The following is a 6,560-nucleotide window of genomic DNA, read 5'->3' on the forward strand; positions in this document are numbered from 1 at the left end:
AATAGCTGTAGATAATTCTTACCATCTTGCTCCCTATCTTAGAAGAGGTATCTACTCATTTCTAAGGTTCATCCTTCCCGTGGCTCTTAAACACAAACTTCATCCTCCAGTACGTAAGTGAGGTAAAAGAATTACAAAAATATTGTAAAACAACAACTTGGAAATATGAAGAAAGAAAAAATACCTCCCATGACCCAGCCAACTTAACATTGCCGCCATCATTGGTGTGTGTGTATTTTACTCTCTTTTCTTCTCCTTTGTATGTTTCAAAAGTTATAACCACAACCCTTTGTGTTCACGTCCAACCTCTAGTCCCCCCACCCCCGGGACCTGACTCTTTCCAATTCTACATCTTGATCATCTTTCCCACTGGAAAGTCCCATTCACTTCCTTACTCATTTAAATCTCACCCACCCTACGACACAGGAAGTCAAACCATTTCCTTAACCAAACTAGACTGTTCTTAAAGATTCTTCAATGACGCACTAAGGAGGCCAACTCACTTTCCTTTTTTTTTTTTTTTTAATGTTTACTTACTTTTGAGAGAGAGAGAGAGACAGAGTGTAAGCTGGAAAAGGGGCAAGAGTGTGAGCTGGGGAAGGGGCAGAGAGAGGGAGACACAGAATCAGAAGCAGGCTCCAGGCTCTGAGCTGTCAGCATAGAGCCCGACGCGGGGCCCGAACTCATGAGCTGCGAGACCATGACCCTAGCTAAAGTCAGACGCTTAACCAGCTGAGCCACCCAGCGCCCCTCACTTTCCTTTTTGATCCCTTTCTTCTGTCTCTAACTTTTCTCCCTTGACTGTCTTGGTCATCTATTTCTGAAATTAATTTGTTTTGTTTCCCTGCACTCTGATAACGCTTTTCTCCATCTTTTTCTGACATTAGTCCCTCCCCTCTCTGCCCACCCTTTACAGACTGGTGGTTCACAGGGTCTCTCTAACTGCCAACTTCGCTCACTCAAAACTCTCCTTGGGCCCCTCCTAGAGACTGAGTACTTCCAGATCTGTATCTCTGCCTGGGCTTTTTGCCTGAACCTCAGCCCCGCTTGCTACTGGTCACCTTTATCCTAGACACCACCGACTCAACGTTTGCAAACTGGATTCCTCTCTTTCTTGCCGAGCTTCCTCAAAAGTTTTACCACCCACCTAGTCTCCCATGCTAGAAGAATGGGCATCATCTTCATTTCCTCTTTCTTTCTTAGTCAAGCAAATTCCTTCTGCAAAATGAATCTCAAATCCACGGCTTGTTCTCACTGCCACTTTTAAAACTCAGACTCTAGTTTTTATCTGGTCTACTAGATAGCCTGCTAGTAAAGCTAATGCTTTCTATTTCTTTTTTCAGTGCTTTCCCTCGTCCATGCTTTTGTCACAAATTATATTTCTGGAATCCAGATATCTTTTTTAAAACAAAATCGCTTCTTCAATTACAAAAATGTTCACGATTTTCCACTGCCTGCACCAAAATTCAGATTCCTTACACGGCACTCAAGGCAGTATGTAATTTGCTCCCAATCTATTTTTTCCACGCTCATTTCTTTCCTACCCCTTCCCCCACCCACCCTTCCATGTCGTTGACTGCATGCTGTTCTGTTGTTCCAAGCATGCCTTGAGTTCTTGTACCTCATAGGACCAAGTGTGGTTTTCCCTCTGCCTAGAAATACCTTGTGCATTGTCAAAATTATATTCATGCTTTTAAGCCCAGTTTCAACATCACCTTGTGCGTGAAGTCCTCCCAGACCTGGTTTTCTCTTGTCCCCTGGGAAATCAGTGACTCCCTGTCCTCTGTGTTCTTTTTTTTAATTTTTTTATTATGTTTATTTATTTTGAGAGAGAGAGAGAGAGAGCGAGAGCACAAGTGGGGGAGGGGCAGAGAGAGAGAGAGAGAGAATCCGAAGCAGGCTCCAGGCTCTGAGCTGCCAGCGCAGAGCCCAACACGGGTCTCAAACTCGTGAGTGTGAGATCGTGACCTGAGCCGAAGTCGGATGCTCAACCCACTGAGCCACTCAGGCACCCCCCTCTCCTCTGTGTTCTTACACCAGCGTGGCTCCCAAACCTGGCTGTGCGCTAGAATTAACTGGGAAGTTTTTACAAGATCCTGATGCCTGGGCCTCACCTCATACCATTTGTAACAGGTACCACCCATATATATTACTAAGTTTTATTTGTTTGTTTGTTTTATAAAAGACAGATAGCTCTCCAGGCACTGGCGTTTGTCCAAAGCTCTGGGTGATTCTCATCCACAGCCAGGGGAGAGCAGCTAGCTCTCAGAGCACTTTGTACGTAGCCTCTATTCCAGTCGTCTCCCTGGGTCACCTCTGTGAGCCGCTGACTAGTCTTTCTTTGGCTCTGACTTTGGGAGCCATGCCTCACTCTGGCTTTTCTGGAGGTAGTCCGTCAGTCCCTGGCCTCTGATCCGTTCACTTAGGGTGCCCTGTTCTCATCTTCCTCTACGTCTGAAATCATTCTGCTGGGCTCTTTCTCTGACGGCAATTTGTCAAAGAAGTCTGTCACCCTCCACCCTGTCTCTGTCCCCTTTTCTGTTTGCTCTTTTGTCCCCGCCCCACTCTCACAGCGTTTACTCTCAATATTAGCAAAGGAAAGCAAGTAAATTTGCAAAGACTTGTATATGAAAAATCATATATAGGAGAGGAATAAAACGAAAAATGTTCCCTGTATCTTTAGCTTCTAATGACTGGGAAGGCAGAACTGGGGTTTAATGAAACCACAATCGTACAGAAATGGGAAGTGGGTTGTTCTTGAACACGTGGACTAGTGGGGCATCTCAGTGAAAGAAACTGGCTTTTATCTCTGAGTACGTATCCTTAGCCCCCCTTCCTTTATTGCTTCACTTAATGATCACAAATAAACTGTGTGCGGCCAGGTAGATTACATGCCATTTATCAAAACAGGTCACAAACGGTCCACAGGGAAAGCAAGACTCACCTTATTCTGGGTTAACCTAGTTCTGGGACAAGGAATTCCATTCTGGTCTGTGTCCCCAAAATGTCGAGCTTTTCAAATAACCAACGAAGACAGTGCACGGTGTGACCTGCGGTGTTTGCGTCTGGAGAAAATTCACAAAGATACTTTGGAATAGAGTTGAGACTTCCTTCCTCACCAGATGGCATTGTTGACTGGCAGGACAGATGAACCAACAAGGTCTCTGGAGCGCCTGCACCTGATTCCTGAGATTTTCCTCATGCTACGGAAAAGGGAGTAAAGCAGGGACGAAGATTTTTTTTTTCTCAGCTAAGAGCCATTGATGGAAAAGGTGGAAAATCAGCTGAGTATCACATAAAGTTTTTTAAAAAGCCCACTTAGATTTTCCTTTTGTTCCTTTTAATAAGAAATATATTCAATTTCTCTTTCTGCTTCTTTTCTCTTCTTTCCTTTTCTTTCTGTCTTTCCTTCCTTCTTTCCTTCCTTCCTCCCTCCTTCCCTTCCTTCCTTCTTTCCTTCCTTTCTCCTTCTCTTTCTTCCTTCCTTCCATCCTTCCTTCCTCTCTTTCTTCCTTTCTTTTCTTTCTTTCCTTCTTCCCTCCTGCCCACCTTCCTTTTTTCTTTCTTTCTTTCTTTCTTTCTTTTCTTTCTCTTTCTTTTTCTTTCTTCTGTCAAATAGTTGTCCTTTAGTTGTAACGTTAAAAATCTGTTCTCTCCCAGGCAGGTGTATGTGTCAGGATCTTTTCAGTTCTATAAACTACCAACTTACACAGAGAGACTAAATACATTGAAATGAAGTGTTCTCTGCACTACTAAATTGGGATCTGAAGGTAAGTCTGCTGAGTAAATAAAATAGTATAGTATTCGTAAGTGAAATAGTCCCAGTACTCATACTGATTTTTTTTAATGGTTCAAATGCAAAGTATTGTAATAGCTTCCAGTTTGTCTCAGAAAACCAAAGAGGTTCTTATTTAGAAACCACTGCAATAAGCCTGCTATTACTGGGGTGCATTGGAAATCAACAAGTGAATGAAACTGTTGTCTTGGAGTTTGAGTTTATTAAATAACATTTGAACATAATTGGCAGGAATTCTTAAATCTAAAATTCTTTCCTGTGTCTCTAGCCCATCTGCCAAGCTGATCCTCAGGAATATATTTTTAAAATCTTTTTAAAATGTTTATTGGGGAGAGAGAAAGAGAGAGAGAGAGAGGCAGAGAGGAAGGGAGACACAGAATCCAAAGCAGGCTCCAGGCTCTGGGCTGTCAGAACAGAGCTCAATGCGGGGCTCCAACCCAGGAACGAGAGATTATGGCCTGAGCCCAAGTCGGAGGCTTAACCAACCGAGCCACCCAGGTGCCCTAACCCTCAGGGATCTTGAACAGTAATGTATTGGGATGCTTTGTGAGTTGGGTCGCACCAGAGGTCTCCAGTCCTGCTTGCACATGTGCTTGGCAGACGTGTGCACGCCATCCACGCGTGCACAGGGATGTACGTCCACGCCCCCAGTGGCTGGCCGGTCCTCAGCCTGGGTCTAAAAGAAACTCTGACTTTTAAAAGGGCCGTTCTCTTTTTGTTTTAAACCATGATCTTAACGTTGAATCCAAAGCCCAGACAAACATGACGTCAGGGGACAGCACAGCAGGGCAGTTTGAGAGGATTAGATTTCTTTAAATTACAAAAACAGTAAGAGCCGAAGGTCTTCAAAATCAACATTTTATAATCTGAGTCACGCTTGTGTTTTTGCTCCTTTGCTTAGAAAAACAATATTGTCAGAGTTGACCTCAAATCTGTGTAGCGGCACGTGACCCAGTTGGAGAGAAGTGTGCAAACGCTAAGCAGCATCTAAGCGGGGGTCCTCCTGCCCTTGGGACCCATACCAGGGATGGAAGTTCTGATGGTTGAGAATAATCATATTCTTCACTCATAGCGGAAGAACATTGAAATAAGAACAATGTATTACATAATACATTGATTTAAAGGTTTACTTTAACATCCATTCATGACAAAAACTCTCCACAAAGGAGGTTTAGAGGGAACATACCTCCACGTAATAAAGACCACATAATGAAAAATCCACAGCTAACATCATGCTCCACGGTGAAAATCTGAGAGTTCTTCCTCTAAGATCAGGAACAAGACAAGGCCCTTCTCACCACTGCTAGTCAACACAGTACTAGAATCCTCGCCATAGATATCAGACAAGAAAAAGAAAGCAGAGGCATCCAAATCGGTAAGGAAGGACAAAAGCTTTCACTATGTGCAGATGCCGTGATGCCACATCGAGAAAACCCTGAAGACTCCATCCAAAAACTAGAGGAAACTGATAAATAAACTCGGTGAAGTTGCAGGATAAAAAATTAACCTGCAGAAATCGATTGCATCTCTACACACTAATAACAAAGTCACAGAAAGAGAAATTAAGAAAACAATCCCATGTACAGTTGCCAAATTACCAAAAAGAATAAAGTATCTAGGAATAAGCCTGACCAAGAAAATAATAAGGTTCCCCGCTCAGAACCCGAACACTGAGAATGGGTGAATAGACCCGCCACCAACCCCCTACTGACTCACCTGTCTCGTAACCTTCTAAAATTCAACTCGGTGCAGTGGTCCTCAAGGTGGGGTCCCCAAGCCAGCAGTGGCAACACCACTTGAAACTGTTAGAAAAGCAGATTCTCAGGTTCCACCCCAGATTTGCTGAATCAGACACTCGGAGGGGGGTGAGCCAGGAATGTGTGCTTCAGCAACCCCTCCAGGTGATTCTGAGTAGGCTCAAGTTTGAGGACCTCTGGTTTATACACTTCACGATTGGAAAGACCATCGGGTGTCTGAATATAAGCCGACCGTATGGCATGGCTTAATGAGAGGACTTATAAATCAAGAGGGTCCCTGCAACACCTGGCCTTTATTCTTAAATCTTTCTTGTGCCAAAACAAAGGGAGTTATGCAGAGATGGAGAAACTGTTTCTTTCCAGCTAAGGCTCATTGATGTAAAAGGCAGAAAATCAATTGGGTACCATATAAAGGTAAAAAAAAAGAAAAAGAAAACATTTAAGTTATATTTTCTGTTCCTTATAATAAAAAATATATTCAATTGGCTCTTTTTCAGTTAATGAGGAGGGGAAAAATAACTTGGTTCTCTACTATAGTTATTTAAGGGAGACGTGCCAGATTTTATGAAGGAGCCAATTTTCTTGAAGGGCAAAGGCTTTCATTATATTCTTCAGGTACCTAGCTCGCTCTTCAGTCTGAACTAGTTGCATAACAGATAGTCACTAAAATTAAGGGAAAAGATAAAAATAAAATTAAAAAGAAAAAAAAAGGTGAAAAGAAAAAAATTGAAAAAATACCCCAGGGAGAAATATAAATACAAGATGCTGAGGAAAAAGAAAAATAGAAATGACATAAAGAGCAGGAAGGCAATCAAGTAGAAAATAGAAGAAAATGGCAGAAGGAAAAGGCAAAAGGGTGATATAAATGAAGAACTGAAATGATTTATAAACTATATCAGGGCACCTGGGTGGTTCAGTCGGTTAAGCATCCGTCTTCGGCTCAGCACATGATCTCGCGGTCCGTGAGTTCGAGCCCCGCGTCGGGCTCTGCGCTGACCGCTCAGAGC

Source organism: Leopardus geoffroyi, chromosome B2, assembly GCF_018350155.1.
Source record: "Leopardus geoffroyi isolate Oge1 chromosome B2, O.geoffroyi_Oge1_pat1.0, whole genome shotgun sequence".
Classification (NCBI taxonomy): domain Eukaryota; kingdom Metazoa; phylum Chordata; class Mammalia; order Carnivora; family Felidae; genus Leopardus; species Leopardus geoffroyi.